General features: G+C 38.0%; 1 pseudogene; it reads left to right on the forward strand.

The window, feature by feature from the left end:
- The first annotated feature begins 23,255 nt into the window (after positions 1–23,255).
- LOC147912908 (transmembrane protein 61 pseudogene) lies at positions 23,256–23,826 on the forward strand (annotated as a pseudogene).
- Positions 23,827–24,050: the final 224 nt, after the last annotated feature.

Here is a 24,050-nt window from a genome sequence, read left to right on the forward strand (position 1 = left end):
TTTCTGTCTTCAGGTCTCCACTAGGATCTGGTGTGAGCTCCCTCCCATTTGACCAGGCCCATCCAATGTGCAGCAGATATCCCCTGAAAAGGTCACAGTCACCACCAGCCCACCTGCTTTTATGGTCAGCAGCTGTACCTGAACTTTCAACCTTCCCTTTGGAGCAGGAACCACCCTTTAGCCAAAATTTTGGGAGCCTCTATGGGCAGCAACAGGGAGCCACTCTCCCCAATGCCCCTGTCTTTTCTGGCCCACCTACCACTGATTCTGCAGTTACTTCACTCCAATAACCAGCACCTCTTCATACTCAGCATCCAAGCCTACCTTTAACTCTGATGAAATCAATATGGATACCATTCTCAATTCCCAGCCTATTATCTTCCTGCCTCCTCTTGACAGCTTTAACAACTCTTTCCCTTTGGGAAACCTGGCAGCACAAGCAATATACTGCAGCCGAGGAACCCAATAGCAGCACAGCTCAGTCAGCTTTTGGGAGCTTGACAACCCCATGTTCCAACTTTGGCACCACTGTCAGCATCCAGGCAGCCTTTGGCGGCACTTCTGTTGTTTTACTTATTGGCACAGACACCAACATGCACAGCACTGAGGACTCCTGCTCACCTTTTGCCAACACCACACCAGACCCATTTGGATTCATGGGATTTTCAGCCCCTGTGGGTAGTGGCAGCTTTGGGGTCATTGTGTATGTCCCAGGCCCCAGCACCATGTTTGGAACACTCAGCTTTGGAGCGAGGACAAGTGGGACACTTGGAACCACAGCTCATGTTGGGAGAGGCTCAGACCTGAGCACCAGGGTCCTGTCAGCCTATTGTTTCCCTGTTAAAATCAGAGAGGCCAACATTACTGAGAGCAAATCTGTCCTGGGAAACACTTTCCTTCCTGCCTATAATGAGAGCACCTAGAGCCAGCCCAGCCAAAACACACCTTCTACTACTGGAGGAAACAGCATCACTGAGAAGGAACATGTGCTATACACTCCTGTTCCTCCTTGTGATCACCTGGGACCTGTCCAGCCAGAGAACACCTGCTGCAATTAAGAGGACAGCACCATACCTGCTGGAGATACTTCTTTTTGTATCTACAGTCTGTAGCAGTTGAAGGAGCCAGCAACTCACCTGTGCTTGGAGGCCTTTATGTTCCTACCTACAGTCAGAGCTCCTGCGTCCCACCTGAACAGAGCACATGTTTTGTAATGGGAAGGACCAACACTATAACTGTGTTTGGAGTCTTCCTGTATCTAGTCTGAGTACAGGGGGCCCACCTACTCAGAGAAAACCCGTTACTATTATAGAAGCCTGCACCACTGAGAAGAAATGCATGCCAGGAGATACTTCTATTCTTGCTTTCCATCAGATACCTAGTGTCCACCTGCCCAAAGCACATCTGTTTCTGTCTGAGAGGCTAGCACCGTATCTGTGATTGGAAATGCTACTGTCAGAGCACCTGGAGCACACAGTCCAGAGCACAGGTGGTACAGTGGGAGAAGGCAGCACCATACCTGTGCTTCTGGATATTTCCATTCCTACCATCATTCAAAGCAGCTGGGGTGTTCATGGTTAGAGCACATCTGTTGCAGTCTCATGGGACACCATACACTTTTAGACACTTCTATTCTCACCTTCACTCAGAACACCTGGGGCCTACCCAGAGAAAATACCCTCTTTGATGTGGAGTAGTGAACACCACTAAGGAAATATCTAAACTTCAGCACTTTTGCTGCTATCTTGCAGAGCATGTAGCAGTGCAGCTCTAGCATGGGCACGGCAAGCAGCAGTCTCGCCTTGGGACACCTTTGTCACCTGTCCAGATTTCTTTGGAGTCTGAAGTATTGGATCGCCAGCCCATTCGTTTTCCTCTGCTGAAAGAAACAATGTCTTAGCCACTGTAAGCAAAAGCTATCTAGAAATGGTGGTGACCGCTAACTGCCATGAATGGGCCTTGTTCTTCTGGGAAGAGGCTCAGCCCCTTCTAGTTATGTCAAACAAACTTAACCTGCCCTCTGTCCTCCTAGAGCAAGCTGGAGGCCCAATACCTCAGGGTGTTTGTGTATGTGTAAAAGGGTGTGGTTTCAGATGAGGCTGGTCAGAAGTCAACACACTGGCCTTGAGAAGTTCCACTGTGAAAAGAAGAAAGAGATCAGTAAGTATCAAGCATGCCATCCCTGGCTTCAACTGTTAGCCTGGCAGACTCAAGCTATGGGCCAGTTTTCCTCTAGTGTTGGATGGGCAGGACCCCTGCTGCCTAAAGCTGCCCCCTTTTGCCTTACCCATTCGCCTCAAAGGGCCCTTTTCTTTCTTACTCAGATGATTATATGTACATTTAAAGTGTGGCTATACCACATCCTATTTGCTGAACCACAGAACTGTGAAAAATTGTCTGGCTCAACACATCACCACTCATACAAGTCAATTTTTCCTCCACAGTTGAGTAGAAGAATAAAGATTATGAGCAGAGGATCAATTAACAAGAACAATGAAAAATATATATTTATATAAATTATTATATATAGTTATATAAATTATATATATATATATGTAATAGGATGTGGTATAGCCACACTTTACAACTGCACATGCTCATGTCTAAAATCTCTGTTTTAAATGTAATGGATAGCAACCTGTGAGGAAGCGAAGGTCAGAGAAGAGAGAGATGATGTTCATTTTCTCTTGCCTCTTCCAGACTTTGTGCTCCTCTCCCATCACTCTGATTTCACTGATCAGATCATCCCTAATGTGTGTTAGGAAAACACACTTACCAATTTTGGCCTTTTGAAAATAATTGAATGTCTCATTTGTGTCTTTCCCTTTAATTTAGACTTAGGCAAATCATCCCCACCCATTCATAACTCAGCTAGAGAGGATGGATGTGGCATCTAGGCTCTTGGGTCTACAGGAACAAAAGAAGAAAAAGCTCATAGCTGCTTTGTAATTATTGGAAATTTTAGGTCTAGGATGTCACATATCATGTAGAAGTGTTTTCATGTTCCATAAAAAATCAGACAAGATCGTCTTTTCAAGGAAATAACTGGATAAGGCCTATTTGGAAAAATAATTGGTCTAGAATTACTCTGTAAACCCCTAAAATAGCAAATCACAGTAGTCATAATTTCACCCAGATCTGGCTGATTATAGAGTCCTGCTGTCTCCACTAGACTTAATTCTTGAAAATATAATCTTTTCTAAGAATCCATATGCTATAAGAACTAAATGAAGCCAGGAGAAAACGAAAAATATAAACTTTTACTCAGCTTTTACATATTATTTTTATTACACATTATTCAGTGATGATTCTGTACTAGACATTGTGCTACAGCCTAATGATAAAGCGTTGAAAGACATTTCTTGCCCCAAAGGAATTTACGATATAGTAGGAGAGACAGAGACTATATCAAAGTTAAAACTGGAGGGGGTGGGCCAGCCCTGTGGCGCAAGTGGTTAAGTGCCCATGCTCCACTGCGTTGTCCCGGGGTTCACTGGTTCGGATCCCGGGCGCACACCGATGCACCACTTGTCAAGCCATGCTGTGGCGGCATCCCATATAAAGTGGAGGAAGATGGACACAGGTGTTAGCCCAGGTCCAGTCTTCCTCAGCAAAAAGAGGAGAATTGGCAGATGTTGGCACAGGGCTGATCTCCTCACAAACAAACAAACAAAGAACACCTCCAGGGGAACCCAGTCATAGGGAGGCCCCCACAGTGAGTTTTACCTTCGGGAGCTTGACCAGGTTCCCACAGTAAATATCAGAGAAAAATCCCCTCATGCTTCTGGAAGGGGGAGGGAAAAAGGAACCACTTTAGAAATATGCCAGAGCACTCTTCTCTTAACAGGGTCTGCCTTCAGGAGAAACTAGTTAACCAGAGCCTAACCTGCTGCTGTATTACCAGAGCCTAAGTGACCTGGAGGAGGGAAATACCCAACTCCAGTCAGCTCCAGCCTTCCACATGGGAGAAGGGAAATACCCAACTCCAGCCCGTTCTAGCCATCTTTCCCCATCTAAGGGGAGAGATAAAAACTGAGAAACGCTTGTGAAGTTCACAGTCCAGAGGCATAGGCTCACTAAAAGACTGACAACTAATCAGAGGACTATAGAATGCTTCTCCCCCCACCTCACCACCACATTACTAAAGGCCCATTTACAGTAATTCCTTTTACCCAGTTCAAGTCCAGCTATCAAGAAAACATTACAAGGTATACTAAAAGGCAAAAAACACAATTTGAAGAGAGAAATCAAGCAACAGAAACAAATGGCAGGGATGCTGGAATTATCAGACTGGGATTTAAAACAAGTGTGATTATTGTGCTAAGAGCTCTAATGGATAAAGAAGCAGATGGTCAATGTGAGCAGAGAGATGGAAATCCTAAAAAATAAACAAAAATAAATGCTAGAGATCAAAAGTACTGTAACAGAAATAAAGAATGCCTTTGATGGGCTTACTAGTAGACTCGATATAGCTGAGGAGAGAATGTCTGAGCTTGAGGATATCTCAATAGAAACTTACAAAAAACTGAAAAGCAGAGAGAACAAAGACTGTAAAAAAAAAAAAAAAAACACAGAATACCGAAGAAAGTGGAACTACAAAAGGTATAACATATACATGATGGAAATACAAGAAGGACAAAAAAATAGAGGAATAGAGGAAATATTTCAAACAATAATGACTGAGAGTTTCTCCAAATGAATATCAGGCACCAAACCACAGATCCAGGAAGCTCTGAAAACACCGAGGATAAATGCCATAAAAACGACACTTAGGCATATCATTTTCAAATTATAGAAAGTCAGAAATAAAAAATCTTGAAAGGGGCAGAGGGAAAAAACACCTTACCTATAGAGGAACAAAGATAAGAATTAGATCTGAATTCTCCTCAAGCACTGTGCAAGCAAGAGAGTGAAATGAAATATTAAAGTGTTGAGAGAAAAAAACCTACCAACCTACAATTCTGTACCTTGTGAAATTATCCTTCAAAAGTGAAGGAAAAATAAATACTTTCTCAGACAAACAAAAATTGAGGGAATGTGTTGCCAATAGTCTTGCCTTGCAAAAAATATTAAAAGAAGTTCTTTAGAGAGAATAAAAATAATATGGAACAGAAACTCAGTACTACACAAAGTATGAGCATCAAAGAAGGAATTAGTGAAGGTAAAAAAAAACCCTATTTTCCTCATTCTTAATTGTTCTCACAGATAACTTTAAAATAATAACAACATGTATTTGATTATGTATGATTATGTATGTATCTATATCTATATGTGCTTATGTATGCTTCTGTATAGGTGAAATGAATGACAATGATACAAGTGATGGGAGGGAGTAATTAGGATTATCTCATTATTGTAGGGTACTCACGCTACCTATGAATACAGTGTTACTTGAAAGTGGACTTTGATTAGTTGTAAATGTATACTGCAAACTCTAGGGTAACCACTAAAATAAGTTAAAAAAAAAAAAGAAATATACCTGATATGCTAAGAAAGGAGAGAAAATGGAATAATATAAAATTCTCAATTAAAACCACAGTAGGGGAGCTGGCCTGGTGGCATAGCAGTTAAGTTTGCATGTTCCTCTTTGACAGCCTTGGGTTCACTGGTTCAGATCCTGGGCGTGGACCTAGGATCCGCTCATCAAGCCATGCTGAGGTGGTGTCCCACATAGAGGAGCTATGACTCTACAACTATGATACACAACTATGTATTGGGGCTTTGAGGAGAAAAAAGAAAAAAGAGGAAGATTGGCAACAGTTAGCGCCGGGCCCATATTCCTCAAAACAAAAAACAAAAACAAAACAATTTATCTAAAACAACAGTAGGAGGAAAAAGAGTGGAAGGCAAAAATAGGAACATAGAACAAGGGCAACAAATAGAAAACAGTAACAAATAAGGTAAATATTAATCCAACCATATCAGTAATGACTTTGAACATCAGTGGTCTAAATTCACCAATTAAAAGCCTGAGATTGTCAGAGTGGATAAAAAACCAAGACCCAAGTATATGTTGTCTACAAAAAAAGCACTTGAAATATAAAGACATATATAGATTTAAAGTAAATGGATGGAAAAAAAATATACCATGCTAACACTAATCAAAAGAAAGCAGGAGTAGCTATATTAATTTCAGACAGAGCAGACATCAAAGCAAGGAATTTTATCAGGGATAAAGTAGCATTACATTATGATAAAGGGGCAAATTCTTCAAGAACACATAACAGTCCTTAATGTGCATTCACATAACAACAGCACATCAAACACCAAGAGGCTAAAACTGATAAAATTGCAAGGAGAAATAGATGAACCCACTATCATAGTTGGAGGCTTCAACACTGCTCTATCAGAAATGGACAGATCCAGCAGGCAGAAAATCAGTAAGGACATAGTTGAACTCAACAACATGATCAATAAACTAAATACAACTGACATCTACTTCATCCAATGACAGCAGAATACACATTCTTCTCAAGCTTACATGGAACACTCAACAAGATAGACCATATCCTGGGCCATAAAATAAGCTTAAATTTAAAAGATTATAATTCATACAATGTCTACTCTCAGACCACAATGGAATTTAATTAGAAATTAATAACTGAAAGATAACCAGAAAATCCCAAAATACATGGAGATTAAACAATACACTTGTAAATAACACAGGGATTAAAGAAGAAATATCAAGATAAATAATATTTTGAACTAAATAAAAATGAAAACACAGCTTATCAAAATTTGTGGGATGCAGTGAAAGCAGTGCTTAGAGGAAAATTTATAGCATTGAATGCATACATTACAAAAGATAGCGAGTGATGTCAGCATCGTGGTGGATTGAGTTATTCCCTTTGTCTCTCCCTTCTAAGTTAAAACCAGTAGGAGAACCATAGACCAACAGGGGACTCTCTGCATGGCACACAAGAAAGCCTGAGAAGTCCATACATGTGTACATCTGAAGATGGGTGGACTGGACCTCATGTAGGTGGTGGAACCAGTGGAGCATCAGCAGCAGCTCCAGAGACCAGAGACTCCAGGAACTGTGGCTGTGCCTGCAACCAGAGGCCTCAGGAACTGTGGTGATGACTGTGACCAGAGGCCCCAGGAACCCAGGCAAACCACACTCCCAGAAGTTCCATACTGGAGGCTCTGGGGACCCTGACGGTACCTGTGACCCAGTTCCCTCCCCTCCCCCAGTGGTGGTACCTTCAACTCCAACCCTCCCAGCAGTAGGGGCTGTATCAAAGTCCCCAGGACCCCCAGCAGTGGTGGCAGTGCCCATGACCTTAGGTTCTAGGAATCACACCAGCACCTGAGAGCAGACGTTCCAGGAACTGCAGCAGCACTTGTGAATCACCCCTCCCCCAGCAGTAGTGAGTGGTGCCCATGACCTAGAGCACCAGGAACTGCTGTGGTGCCCAACATCAGAGGCTCCAGGAACCACAGCAGTGCCTGCAACCCAGGCCCCTCCCCATCCCCTGGTGGTGGCACCTCCAACACCAGCCCTTCAGGCAGTGGGAGCTGTATCCAAGACCCTGGGCCCCTGGCAGCAGCAGCAGTGCCCATGACCTGAGCTTCCAGGAACCATGCCAGAGCCCAAGACCAGATTCTTCAGGAACCCCAGAGGTGCCAGTGACCCAGGTACACCTCCCCCCATCGCAGTGGTGGTGTCACTTGCAACCCTGGCCCACCTGGTAGCAGTAATGACACTCACAAACCCAGCATCCCCAGAAAACCCAGGAGCAGCAGCACAGGTGGTGAATGCAGCAGAGCATCCAAGGCCATGGAGAGCCCAGTGACTGCAATAGCACAGCCAATAACCCTGGTCCCCCCTAGCTACAGTGGCACCCACAACTTTGCCACCCCACCCACCCATGGCAGCAGTGCCTGCAGCCCCAACAAACCCAGACATGGTGGAGGTGCCTGTGATCCTGGCTCCTGCCCCACTCTCCCCCACCACCACTACAGTGGGGAAATGAGTGGCCCAGGTGACCCCAGAAGAAGCAGAGGTGGTCACCTGCCCAATGACTCCAGTGGCAACACCTATGACTGCAGTAACACCATAATCCGCAAGGCACCAGCAACTTCAGAGGCACAAGCAGCACAATGAGGGCACTGATGACATCTCTAGCAGAGGCAGTGGAGGGTGGAAAGAGCAGGCTCTCAAATACAACCAGAAGCAGCTCAGAACCAAAATAAACAAAGCCTTACCCAAATAAGAAAGGTATTTGCTACCACAAACGTGTTGGCAGAGGAACAACTCATCGAGCACCATGAAAAACTACAGTAACACAGTATTACAAAAAGAAAATGACAATTCTCCAGAAACCAAACCAAAAGTCACAAAAGATTGTGATCTGACAGAGAATTTAAAATAGCTGTCATGAAGAAACTCAATGAGCTACAAGAAAACTCAGAAAGACAGTTCGATGAACTCAGGAATAAGATTAATGAACAGAAGGAGTATTTCACCAAAGACATTGAAACTCTAAATAAGAACCCAATAGGAATTCTGGAGCTGAATAACTCAATAAATGAGATGAAGAATAAAGTAGAAAGCATTGGAAATAAAGCAAACTATAAGGAAGAGAGAATTAGCTCAAAGATAGAAATCTAGAAATGATTCAGGTGGAAGAGGGGAGAGAACTAAGATTTTTTTAAAAAATGGAGAAATTCTAGGAGAAATATCCAACTTCATTAGGAAAAAGCAACATAAGGATAATGGGTATCCCAGAGGGAGAAGGGAACAGAGAGCTTATTTAAAGAAATAATAGCTGAGAAATTCTCAAACCTGGGGAAGTAACTAGAGTTACAAATACATGAAGCTAATAGAACATCTAATTTTCTCAATGCAAAAAGACCTTCTCTGAGGCACATTATATTAAAACTGTCAAAAGTCAGTGACAAAGAAAGAATATTAAGGGCAGCCAGAGAGAAAAAAACAATAAGAAGGAACCCTAAGGAGGAACCCCCATTAGGCAATCAGCATATTTCTCAGCAGAAAATCTACAGGCCAGGAGAGAGTGGAATGATATATTCAAAATACTGAACGATAACTACTGTCAGCCAAGAATACTCTATCCAGCAAAGTTATCCTTCAGGTATGAAAGAGAAATAAAGGCTTTCCCAGACAAACAGAAGCTGAGGGAGTTCATTGCCACTAGACTTGCTTTACAAAAAATCTTGAAAAGAGCTCTTCTACCTGAAACAGAAAGGCAAAGGTATACAGAGCTTTAAGCAAGTTGATAAACACCCAGAAAAAATCAGAAAATTGCAACTCTATATCAGAATAGGTTAGTAAACAATTACAAAGGCTTAAGGAAAAGAAAGCATTAAAAATAATTATAACCAACTCAATTTGGTAGCTAACTGACAATACAAAAGTTTTTGTGACAACAAAAACATAGAAGAGGGAGAAGAAAAGGGAGGAATCTGCATAGGCAAATGGAGATAAGATGCTATCAGCAGAAAAAGAACTATCTCATCTATGAGATCTTTTATACAAACTTCATAGTAACCACAAATACAAAAATTCAGAGCAGAGTCACAAAATATTAAAAAAAGAGGAAACTGAAAAACACATCACAGAAAACCACTAAACTGAAATGGCAGGCGGAAACACAAAGAAAAAGAAACAATGGAAATATAGGGCAACCAAAAAACAAAAGATAAAATGGCAGTAGTAAGCCCTCATATATCAATACTCACCATAAATGTAAATGAATTGAATTCACCAATCAAAAGACACTGGATGGATTAAAAACACAAGACCTAACCATATGCTGCCTCCAAGAGACCTGTCTTAGCTCTAAAGACAAATATAGGCTCAGAGTGAAGGGATGGAATATGATACTCAAAGCAAATGGCAACCAAAAGAAAGCAGGTGTAGCCATACTTAGACAAAATAGCCTGTAAGACAAAAAAGGTAATGAAAGACAAAGCTGAACATTATATAATAATAAAGGAGACAATCCATCAAAAAGATATAACACCTAACATTGGAGCACCAAAGTATATGAAGCAACTATTAACAGACTTAAAGGGAGAAATTGACTGCAACACAATAATAGCAGGGAACTTTAACACCCCACTTACATCAATGGACAGATCATCCAGACAGAAAGTCAACAAGGAAACAGTGGCCTTAAATGAAACACTAGACCAGATGGATTTAATAGATTTATATAGAACAGTCCATAAAACAAGAGGAATACACATTCTTCTCAAGTGCACATGGCACATTCTCAAAGAGAAACCATATGTTGGGAAACAAAATAAGTCTCAATAAATTTGTTTTTTAAGATTTTTATTTATTTATTTTCCCCCCCAAAGCCCCAGTAGATAGTTGTGTGTCATAGCTGCACATCCTTCTAGTTGCTGTATGTGGGACGCGGCCTCAGCATGGCCCGAGAAGCGGTGCATTGGTGTGCGCCCAGGATCCGAATCCGGGCCACCAGCAGCAGAGCGTGTGCACTTAACCACTAAGCCATGGGGCCGGCCTGAGTCTCAATAAATTTAAGAAGACTGAAATCATGTCAGCCATCTTTTCTGATCACAATGGTATGAAACTAGAAATCAACTACAAGAAGAAAGCTGGAAAAGTCACAAATATGTGGAGACTAAACATGCTACTGAAGAAGTATTGGATCAATGAAGAAATCAAAAAATACCTGGAGACAAATGAAAATAAACACACAACATACCTAAAATCTATGAGATGCAGCAAAAGTGGTGGTAAGAGGGAAGTACATAGCAATACAGGCCTACCTCAAAAAACAAGAAATATCTCAAATAAACAATCTAACACTATTCTTAAAAGAATTAGAAAAAGAACTAATTAAGCCCAAAGTCAGTAGAAGGAAGGAAATAATAAAAATCAGAGTGGAAATAAATGAAATAGAGACTAAAAGGACAATAGAAAAGATCAATGAAACTAAAAGGTGGTTCTTCGAAAAGATAAACAAAATTGACAAACCCTTAACTAGGCTCACTAAGAAAAAAAGAGAAGGCTCAAATAAATAAAATCAGACATGAAAGAGGAGGAATTACAATGGATATGACAAAAATACAAAAGATTATAAGAGAATACCATGAAAAGCCATATGCCAACAAGTTGGATAACCTAGAAGTAATGGATAGATTCTTAGACTCATGACCTCCAAAAACTGAATCAAAAAGAAATAGAGAGACTGAACAGACCAATCACTATCAAAGAGATTAAAAGAGTAATCAAAAACCTCTCCCAAAAACAAAAGGACAAGACCAGACGGCTTCCCTGGTGAATTCTACCAAACATTCAAAGATTAATACCTTTAATCCTTCTCAAACTATTCCAAAAAATTCAAGAGGGTGGGATGCTTCCTAACACACTTTATGAGGCCAACATTACCCTGATACCAAAACCAGACAAGGAAAGCACAAAAAAGGAAAATTACAGGCCAATATCACTGATGAACATAGATGCAAAAATCCTCAACAGAATATTAGCAAATTGAATACAACACTACATTTAAAGGATCATACACCACAATCAAATGGAATTTATTCCAGGGATGCAGGGATGGTTCAACATCCACAAATTAATCAATGTGATACACCACATTAACAAAATAAAAAGTAAAAATCACATGATTATTTCAATTGATGCATAGAAAGCATTTGACAAGATTCAACATCCATTTGTGATAAAAAAAAAAACTCGGTATAAATTAGGTATAGAAGGCAAGTACCTCAACATAATAAAGGCCATGTATGACAAACCCACAGGTAACATCATACTCAATGGTGAGAAACTGAAAGCTATCCTTCAAAGAACAGGAACAAGACAAGGATGTCCACTCTCACCACTCTTATTTAACATAGTATTGTAAGTCCTAAGCAGAACAATTAGGCAAGAAAAAGAAATAAAGGGATCCAAATTGGAAAGGAAGAATTAAACTGTCACTATTTGCAGATGACATGATTTTATATATAAAAAATCCTAAAGAATCCACCAAAAAACTATTAATAATAATAAATATAGTAAAGTTGTAGGGTACAAAATCAACATACAAAAATCAGTTGAGTTTCTATACACTAACAATGAACTAGCAGAAAGAAAAAGAATACAATCTCTTTCACAATCGAAACAAAAAGAATAAAATACATAGGAATAAATTTAACCAAGGAGATGAAAGTCCTGTACACTGAAAACTACAAGACATTGTTGAAAGAAATTAAAAAAACCATAAAGAAATGGGAAGATATTTCATGCTCATGGTTTGGAAGAATAAACACAGTTAAAATGTCCATATTACCTAAAGCAATCTACAGATCCAATGCAGTCCCAATCAGAATCCAAACGACACTTTAGAGAAAGAGAACAAAACAAATCCTAAAATTTATATGGAACAACAAAGATCCCAAATAGCCAAGGCAATCCTGAGAAAAAACAACAAAGCTGGAGGTATCACACTCCCTGACTTCAAAATATACTGCAAAGCTATAGTAATCAAAACAGCATGGTACTGGCACAAAAACAGACACACAGATCAATGGAATAGAATTGAGAGCCTGAAAATAAACCCTCACATCTATGGGCAGCTAATTTTTGACAAAGAAGCCAAGAACATACAATGGAGAAAGGAAAGTTTCTTCAATAAATGGTGCTGGGCATCAGTAAATGGGAAAACTGGACAGCCACATGCAAAAAAAATGAAAGTAGACCATTATCTTACCCCATATACAAAAATTAACTCAAAATGGATAAAAACGAATGTAATACCTAAAACCCTAAAAATCCTAGAAGAAAACATAGATGGTATGCTCTTTGACATAGATCTTAGTATCTTTTTTACTATGTCTCCTAAGGCAAAGGAAACAAAAGAAAAAATAAATGAATGGGACTACATCAAACTAAAAAGCTCTGCACAGCAAAGGAAACCATCAACAAAATTAATAGAAAAGCTAACAATTGGGAGAAGATATTTGCAAATCATATATATGATAAGGGATTAAGATCTAAAATGTATAAATAACTCATACAACTCAACAGCAAAAAACAATCAAAAAAGGACAGAGGATCTGAATAGACATTTTTCCAAAGAAGATATACAGATGGCCAACAGGCAGAAGAAAAGATCTTTGACAACACTAATTATTAGAGAAATGCAAATCAAAACTACACTGAGATATCACCTCATGCCCATCAGAATGGCTATTATTAGAAAGACAAGAAATAACAACTGTTGGAGAGGATGTGGAGAAAAGGGAACCCTCATACACTGCTGGCGGGAATGTAAATTGGTGCAGTCAATATGGAAGACAGTATGGAGAGACCTCAAAAAATTAAAAATAGAACTACCATATGATCCAGCTATTCCACTTCTGAGTATGTATCCAAAGACACACAAAAACAATAATTCAAAAAGATATATGCACCCCTTTGTTCACTGCAACATTATTGACAATAGCCAAGACTCAAAAGCAACCTAAGTGCCCATCAACAGATGAATGGATAAAGAATATGTGGTATATATAGAAAATGGAATACTACTAAGCCATAAAAAAGATGAAATCTTGCCATTTGTGACAACATGGATGGACTTTGAGGGTATTATGCTAAGTCAGATGGACAAAAACAATTATCATATGATTTTACTCATAAGTGGAAGATAAACAAACACATAGATATGGAGAATAGATTGGTGGTTACCAGAGGGGAAGGGAGTGAGGGGAGGGCAAAAAGGATAAAGGGGCACATGTGTACAGTGACAGATGGCAACTAGACTTTTGGTGGTGAACAGGATGTAGTCTATACAGAAGTCAAAATATAATAATGTACACCTGAAAAAAACAAAGAAAAGATGAAAGATCTAAATTCAATAATCTTAGTTTAAATCTTAGGAAACTAGAAAGAGAAGAGCAAATTAAATCCAAAGAAACCAAAAGAAAGATATTCTTATTAGAATTAGAGCAAAAATCAATTAAATTAAAAAAATCAATAAAGAAAATCAATGAAACCAAAATCTGGTTCTTTGAAATATCAATAAAATCAATATGCTTCTAGCAGGGCCAACTAATTAAAATGAGAAAGAGAGAAAACACAAATTACTAATATCAGAAATTGAAGAGCAGCCATCATTACAGATCTCATGGTCATTTAAAGGATAATAAAGGAATATTATGAACAACTCTATGCCCATAAATTTGATAACCTAGATGAAATGGACCAATTCTCTAAAAGACACAACTTGCCAAAACTCATACAAGAATAAATAGACAATTTGAATATGCCTATATCTATTAAAGAAATTAATTTGATAATTAATAACCTTCCAAAACACAAAGCGACCAGCCCAGATGGGGTCACTGAGAATTCTACTAGACATTTAAGGAAGAAATTATACCAATTCTCTACAATCTTTTTCAGAAGATGGAAGCAGAGAGAAGACTTCCCTAACTCATTCTATGAGGCCAACATTACCCCAATATCAAAACCAATCAAAGACATTACAAGAAAACTACAGAACAATATCTCTCATGAACATAGATTTAAAATCCTCAACAAAATATTAGCAAATCAAATCCAACAATGTATATAAAGTACTACACACCACAAGCAAGTGGGATTTATCCCAGGCATGGAAGGCTGGTTCAACATTCGAAGTGACATCAGCATCATGGCAGTGTGAGTTGTTCCTTTTTTCCCTCACTTTTTATTTACAACTAATTGGACATCCATAACTGAAAAAAGCACCTCTGCACAGCATACCAGAACACCTGAGAGATCCATCCATCTGTGCACTTGAAAGGGTGGATTGGACTGTGGAGGAGGTAGCAGAGTGAGGCAAGTAGTGGTGGAGCTGGCAGTGGCAGAGGAGATGACAGCAGAGAAAGTGGCAGGTGGTCCAGTGATGGGTCAAAAATCAAGTAATGTAATCCATCACATCAACAGGCTAAAAAAGAAAAATCACATGATCATGTTAATAGATACAGAAAAAGCATTTGACAAACTCCAACACCCATTCAGGATAAAAACTGTCAGTAAACTAGGAATAGAGGGGAATTTCCTCAATTTCCTGATAAAGGATATCTACAAAGAAACTAAAGCTAGCAAGAAACTTAATGATGAGAAACTTTAAGGTTTTGCACTAAGATCAGGAACAAGGCAAGTATGTCCCCTCTCACCACTCCTTTTCAACATTGTACTGAAGTAATAGTTAATGCAATAAGACAACAAAACAAAATAAAAGTTATACACATTGTTCACAGATGACATGATCATATATGTAGAAAATCTGAAAGAATCATCACATAAAACTCCTCGAAGAAATACATGATTATAGCAGAGTTTCAGGATATAATGTTAATATACAAGTCAATGGCTTGAGGATTCTGGGAAAATATCTGAATAGGAAGCACTAGGAATCTGTGTCCCCACCTAGACAATAATTGCACTGGCAGAATCTGTCTGATGTAACTATTTTAGAATTCTGGAGTCTGTTGAAGGCTTGAAAATTCCAGAGGAAGACTTGGACAGTAAATTGTGGTTAATTTAAGTCAATTTCAGCTCTTATCACTGTAGCAGCTACCCATCTCCCACCCCCATCCATGTCACAGGCAGCTGTGCACATGTTCCTGGAGCAGCTTACACACAGATTGTGGGAACTAAGGTGGGCAAAAAGAACCCCGTCCTCCAAACATTAGGGATCAGTTCTCTGATTGCTGCTTCTTATCACAGAGGGGCAAAGAGGCAGACAAGCATTGTTGCACCTCCCTCATTTGTAAGCCACTCCCCCTCTGGCTGAAGTGACTTCCAGATTTAAAGGGCCAGCACCCTTTACCTCCTTCATTTTTTGCTTTCCCCCTTTTGAAAGCCAGACATTAAAGACTAGGACATTAAAAAAAAAAAAAAAAACTAGATATACCATTAAAACTAGAGAGTGACTACACATGCCCAAGGAAAGGCTAAGAAAGGACCTACTAAGGTATTAAGTTTACACCTCAGGCTGATCTTCAGAAAAGAGGCAGACTACAATCAAAAAAACAAAACCAATAAACCAAAACAATAACATAAAACAGCAGACACTGGGAGAGGAGGAGAATCTGATTTCCAAAGTTACCACATTATTAGATTCAAATGTCTAGTGTTCAGCAAAAATCACAATACATACAAAGAAACAGGAAAATATGGCCCATGAAAGGAAAATAAATAAACATAAACTGTCCCTGAAAAGAATTAATAGCAGATATAGTAGACAAAGACTTTAAAACAACTGTCTTAAACATGCTTAAAGAACTAAAGGTATGTGTGTAGAAAGCCAAGAAAATGATGTGTGAACAAAATGGAAATATTAGTAAAAAGATGGAAAACCTAAAAAGAAACCAAAATGATATTCTGGAGCAGAAAAGTACAATAACTAAAATTAAAAATTCACTAGAGGGATTCAAAGGCAGATTTGAGCAGGCAGAAGACAGAATCAGGGAACTTGAAGATAGGACAATGGAAATTATTGATGCTAAGAAACAGAAAGAAAAATGATGGAATAAAAGCAAACAGAACCTAAGGGACCTGTGGGCCACCGTCAAGCAAACCAAGATACATATCATGGGAATGCCAGAAAGAGAAGAGAGAGAGAAGGGAGCAGAGAGAATATTTGAAGAAATAATGGCTGAAAACTTCCCAGATTTGAAGAAAGACATGAATATAAACATCCAAGAAGCTCGATGAAATCCAAGTAAGATGAACTCAAAGAGACCCACATTGAGACACCTTATGATCAGACTTTCAAAAGCCAAAGCCAAAATGAGAATCTTGAAAGCAGCAAGAGAGAAGTGAATCATCACACACAAGGGGTCCTCAAAAAGATTATCAGCAGAGGGGCCGGCCCCGTAGCCTCCAGTTTGGCATCCCAGGTTTAGTTCCTAGGTGTGGACCTACGCCACTTGTTGGCAGCCATGCTGTGGTGGCGACCCATAAATAAAATAGAGGGAGATTGGCACAGATGTTAGCTCAGGGCGAATCTTCCTCAGCAAAATAAAAAATTAAAATTAAAAAAAAGATTATCAGCAGATTTCTCATCAGAAACTTTGAAGGCCAGAAGACAGTGGGCCAGTATATTCAAAGTACTAAATTAAAAAGAACTGTCAACCAAGAATCCTATATCTACAAAAACTGCCCTTCAAAAGTCCGAGAGAAATCAAGACATTCCCTGATAAACAAAAGCTGAAGGAGTTTGTTACCACTACACCTACCCTGCAAGAAATGCTCAAGAAAGTCCTGCAAGGTGAAATGAAAGGACACTAGATAGTAACTCAGAACTGTATAGAGAAATAAAGACCTCAAAAACGGTTAATACATGGGTAATTGTAAAAGCTAGTATTATGGTAATGAGGGTTTGTAACTGTACTTTTTTTCTCTACATGATTTAAAAGACTAATACATTTTCTAAAATTCTTACTCTAAGAGGTAGTATTATTATAAACATGATTTGTGACTCCATATTTTGTTTTCTATATAGTTTAATACACTAATATATTCAAAAGAATTATTAGTTTATGTTTGGGGGCACACAACATATAAAAATGTAATTTTGTGACACCGACAACTGAAAGAGGTGGAGACAGAGATGTAAAGGAGCAGACTTTTCATATGTTATTGAAGTTAAGCTGCTATAAATTCCAATTAGAGCATTGTAATTTTACCATGTTAAATATAGTCCCCATTGTAACCACAAAGAAAATACCTATAGAATATACACAAATGCAAGTGAGAAATTTAAACATTTCACTACAAAAAAAAATCAAATAAACACAAAAAAAGTAATGCAGGATATGAGGGACAAAAAGCTATAAGGCATTTAGAAAACAAATAGCAAAATGACTTAAGTACTGCCTTATGAGTAACTACATTAAACGTAAATGAATTAAACTCTCCAATTAAAAGACAAAGATTGGCAGAATGGATAAAAGTGCATGATCCAACCAACTATATGCTGTGTACAAGAAACTCATTTTAGATCCAAAGACACAAATAGATTGAAATTGAAAATGTGAAAAAACATATTCCATGAAAATAGTAACCAAAGAGAGCAGAGGTGGCTATACTAAACCAGACAAAATAGACTTTAATTCAAAAGAGTTACAAGAGACAAATAAGCAAATTATATATTAATAAAAGGTTCAATACAGCAAGAAGTTATAATAATTATAAACATTTATGCACCTTACGACAGACCATCAAAATATATGAAGCAAAAACTGACAAAATCAAAGGGAGAAATAGTTCTATATTAATAGCTGATGACTTCAGTACCCTACTCTCAATAATGCATAGAACAACCAGACAGAAGATCATTAAGGAAATAGAGGACTTAACACAATAAACCAAATAGATCTAATAGACATATACAGAACACTATACCAAACAACAACAGCATACACACTCTTCTCAAGGGCGCATGGGACATTTTCCAGGACAGACCATATGTTAGGCCACAAATTAAATCTCAAAATATTTAAAAAGATAGATATCATACAAAACATCTTCTCTGAACCCAACAGTTTGAAGGTATGAATCAATAACAGAAGTAAAATTGGAAAATTCACAAAATTTTAAAAATTAAACAACATAGTCTTAAAACCAATGGATCAAAGAAGAAATCACAAGAGAAATCAGAAAATACTTAGAGATGAATAGAAACAAAAACAAAACATACCAAAACTTATGGGACACAGTGAAAGCAATGCTAAAGCAGAAATTTATACCCATAAATGCTTACATTAAAAATAGACCTCAAATCAACAATCTAACTTTACAGCTTAAGGAACTGTAAAAAGAAGAACAAACTAAACCCTAAGATAGCAGAAGGGAAGAAATAAAGATTAGAGAAAAGATAAACGAAGAATAGAAAAAAAACAGAGAAAATCAATGAAACCAAAAGTTGGTTTTTTGAAAAGAGCAACAAAATTGACACACCTTTAGCTAGATGGACAAAGAAAAAGAGAGAATATTCAGATTACTAAAATCAGAAATGAAAATGAGGATATTACTATTGAGTCTACAGAAATAAAGCATTATAAGAGGGGCCAACCCTGTGGCTTAGCGGTTAAGTGCGTGCACTCCGCTACTGGCGGCCCAGGTTCGGATCCCAGGCGCGCACTGACACACCACTTGTCCGGCCATGCTGAGGCGGCGTCCCACATACAGCAACTAGAAGGATGTGCAACTATGACATACAACTATCTGCTGGGGCTTTGGAGAGAAAAAGGGAAAAAAGAGAAGGAGGATTGGCAATAGATGTTAGCTCAGGGCCGGTCTTCCTCATCAAAAAGAGGAGGATTGGCATGGATGTTAGCTCAGGGCTGATCTTCCTCACCACAAAAAAAAAAAAAGGATTATAAGAGAGTACTATAAACAATTGTGCATCAACAAATTGTATAACCTAGATCAAAAGGACAAATTTGTAGGAAAAAAGAAAACTACCAAGACTAAATCTCAAAGAAAAAAATCTAAATAGACCTATAACTAGTAAGGACATTGAATCAATAATCAAAAATCTCTGGATAAAAGCCGTATTAAACACTTAAAGAATAACTAATAACCAATTCTCAAATTTTTCCAAAACATTAAATAGAAGGAGAAACTTTCTGACTCACTCTATGAGGCCAGAATTACCCTGATACCAAAGCCAGACAAAGATGTTACAAGAAAAGAAAACTACTGACCAACATCCCTTATGAACATTGACACAAAAGTCCTCACAAAATACTAGTAAACTTAATTCAGCAGCATATTAAAAGAGTTATACACCATAACCAAGTGAGATTTATTTCGGGAATGCAAGGCTGATTCAACATGTGAAAATCAATCAATGTAAAACACATTAGCAGAATGAAGGAAAAAACCCCACATGATTATCTCAATAATGCAGAAAAAGGATTTGACAAAATTCAGCACCCTTTCTTGATAAAAACACTCAACAAACTAGGAATAGAGGAAAACTACCTCCACATAAAAGGCCATATATGAAAAACCCACAGCTAACATACTCAATGGTGAAAGATCCAAAGCTTTTCAATCAGGAATGAGGCAAGGATGCCCATTTTTGCCATTTCTGTCCAACATTGTACTGGAAGTTCTAGCCAGAGGAATTATGCAAGAAAAATAGATAAAAGGCATCCAAATTGGAAAGGAAGAAGTAAAATTATCTGTGTTTGCAGATGATATGCTCTTATATATAGAAAACCCTAAAGGCTGCACACATACACAAACAAACAAAACTGTTATAACTAATAATGAATTCAACAAAGTAGCAGGATACAAAGTCAACACACAAAAATCAGTTGCATTTTGATACAATAGCAATAAACAGTCTAAAAAGGAAACTATAAAAACAATTCAATTTACAATAGCATCAAAAAGAAAACACTTAGGAATTAACTAAAGAGGTGAAAGACTTGTAAAATTAAAACTTCAAAACATTGCTGAAATAAATTAAAGACATAAATGGAAACACATCCCGTGTTCATGGATTGGAAGACTTCATATTGTTAAGATGTCAATACCACACAAAGAGATCTACAGATTCAACACAATCCCTATCAAAATCCCAGTGACTTTTTTTCAGAAATAGAAAAACCTATCCTAAAATTTATTTAACTCATTTAGAATCTTAAGGGACCCTGAATAGCCAAAACAATCTTGAAAAAAACCAAAGCTGGAAGACTCACACTTCCTGAATTGAAAACTTACTACAAAGTTACAGTAATCAAAAGAATGTGGTATTGGTATAAAGACAGACATATAGAACAATGGAATACAGTACATAGCCCAGAAACTCTTGCATATGTGGTCAAAATGATTTTTGTTAAGGATGCCAAGACCATTCTTTTGTCAAGGTTGTCAAGGATGCCAATATTCTCATCATTGTTGATAAACAAATGATGCTGGGAAAACTGGATATCCACATGCAGAAGAATGAAGTTGGACCCTTACTTAATACCACATACAAAATTTACTCAAAATGGATCAAAGATCTAAATGTAAAAATTAAAACTATAAAACTCCTAGGTGAAAGCATAGGGCAAAAGCTTTGCGACATTAGATTTGGCAATGATTTCTTGGATATGACAGGATAAAGCACAGGTAATAAAAGAAAAAATATATTAAGTGAACCTTATGAAAATTTAAAATTTTGTACATCAAAAGACAATATCAGAGTAAAAAGGCAACCCACAAAATGAGAGAAAATATTTGAAAATCAAATATCTGATAAGGCATTAATATCCAGAATATACAGAGAACTCTTAAAACTCAACAACAAAAACAAACAACCCAATTCAAAAATGGGCAAAGGGCTTAAACAGACATTTCTCCAACAAAGATATTCAGTGACCAATAAGCACAGGAAAACATCACTGATTGTTAGGGAAATGCAAATCTAAACGAGATACCACCTCACACCCATTAGGATGTCTACTATCAAAAGAATAGAAAATATAACAATTGTTGGTGAGGATATAGAGAAATTGGAACCCTTGTGCACTGTTGGTGGAAATGTAAAATGGTACAGCCACTGTGGAAAACAGTGTGGTGGTTCCTCAAAAAATTAAAAATAGAATTACCATATGGTGCAGAAATTCCACTTTTGGATATATACCCAAAAGAACTGAAAGCAAGGAGTTGAAGAAATATTTGTACACCCATGTTCATAGCAGCATTATTCACAATAGCCAAAATGTGGAAGCAACCCAAGTGTCTATTGTTGGATGAATGGATAAGCAAAATATGATATAGTCATACAATGGAATTTTTTTCAGCCTTAAAAAGGAAGGAAATTCTGCAACATGCTACTACATAGGTGAACCTTGAGGACATTATGCTAAGTGAAATAAGCTGGTCACAAAAAGACAAATATCTTATGATTCCACTTATATGAGAGACTTAGATTAGTCAAATTCATAGAGACAGAAAGGAGAATGGTAGTTGCCAGGGGCTGGAGGAGGGAGCAGTAGCGAGTTATTGTTTTATGGCTATAGAGTTTCAGTTTTACAAGATTAAAAGAGTTATGAGGATAAATGGTGTTGAGGGTTGCATATTATTAGTGTCTTTAATATCAATGAACTGTACACTTAAAAATGGTTAGAGTGGTAAATTTTATGTTATGTGTATTATACCACAAATTTAAAAATTGGGGAAAAAAGAAGGACATAAAGGCAAAACAAAGACTTTCCCAAAAAAACAAAATCTGGGATAATTTGTTGCTAGCAAACTTGCCTTACTAATACTAAAGGATGAAAGCAAGGGACTCCAGACAGTATTCAAATCCCCATTAAAAAAACAAAGAACACCATTAAGGATAGTTATATAATTATAAAAGACAAGTTAAATGCATATTTTTCTACTTTATGCTCTTAGCTGATTTAAAAGGCTATTTTACAAAATAATGTGTATAATGTATTGTTGGGTCTATAACATGTAATAATACAACACACACGTAATATATATTTGCCAATAATAACACATAAGAGATGGGTGGGAGCAAACTTCTACTGGGCTAAGGACATTCCTACAGATGTTAAATTAATAATTATGGCAATGTATTGTTGTATTTGTAATATTATTAGATCTAATGTGTATAATAACACCACAGAAATGGGGGAAGAGAATAAAGCTATATAAGAATAACCTTTTAAAATATCACTGGAATTAAGTAAGTATAAATCTGAAGCTGGTTTTGATAAGTAAATATATACACAGTAAACCCTACCAGAACCACTAAAAAAACTGAAAAAATATAGTGAAGTAGTCATTAAATAAATTAAAATGCTCCATTAGAAAATATTCATTTAATGAAAAAGGAAGCAGTAAAAGAGGAATAGACAAAAAAGATAGAAGACATAGGAAAATGTAAAATGGCAGACATAAATCCAACTATAACAATAATAACATTAAATTTAAATCAATTAAGCAATCCAATCAAAAGACAGAACTTGTCAGACTAAACAAACTGAAAAAAACCATAAACCTACCATATTCTGTCTCTAAGAGCAAAGATAGATTCAAAATACAAATATATTGGAGATAAGAGGATGGAAGAATTCACACAGAAACCACAAGAAAGATGGTGTGGGCTATACTAATATGAGAAAAAATCGACATTAAGACAAAAAATGTTACTAGAAATAAACAGGGACATTTTATAATGATAAAAAGGTCAATCCATCAGGAAGATAATAGCAACTTTAAAAATATATGTACCGTGACAGTCAGCAGCATGGGGCTTCTTGTGGCTGAAATACTCTGCTTTGTTTGGTGGTGTAAAGGGGATACAGGTGCCTAGCCCGGCCAGCCAGCCCACCTACTGTGCGCCCCACGCCTGAGACCCCCCGTTTCCTGCTCAGGTCGGTCAGCTTCTGCTGCAGCACAGGTGGCCTGCTGCTGCTCTTTGGTCTGCACATGAAGGCCACCCTGCTGGGACCCATATCACCTCCCCAGAGACCTATACCACCTCACTGTGGAGCCCTTGGAGGAGAGCTGCAGGACCCCAAAGGTGGTTGCTGTCCCCATTTATGAGGAGGCTGTATGCTGCCCATGGGCTGAAAGGCCCCTGACCCTACCTGCATACCACATGGAGGAAGGCCTGGGGGTGCAGTGCCTCTGAGAATGGCCTGCTTGGGACCCAGCCCTTCTTGCCTCCGCATGGCTATGAGAGCATCATCCTTGCTGTTGATGCCGTCTCTGGAGAGACGATACCTGGTGCTGCATGCTCCTGCCCATGCCTGGTTCAGACTGCAGGCAGACAAAGTTCAAGGCTCCTAGCAGGCCCTGAAGCCAGAGACAAATGATGATCTGCATAGTAGGCACTCAATAAATGTTTGATGCTGAACACTGTTTTATTTATCTATTGCTGTGTAATAAACTACCCCAAAATTTAGTGGCTTAAAATAAATCAATTTTATTATAAAATATATATATATGTATATACATATACATGTATATATGTATATATGCACATCAAATAACAGAGCACTGAAAAACATAAAATGAAAATTGACAGAAATAAAGAGAG

This window comes from Ceratotherium simum, chromosome 33 (genome assembly GCF_057802395.1).
Source record: "Ceratotherium simum simum isolate JZ-2026a chromosome 33, ASM5780239v1, whole genome shotgun sequence".
Classification (NCBI taxonomy): domain Eukaryota; kingdom Metazoa; phylum Chordata; class Mammalia; order Perissodactyla; family Rhinocerotidae; genus Ceratotherium; species Ceratotherium simum.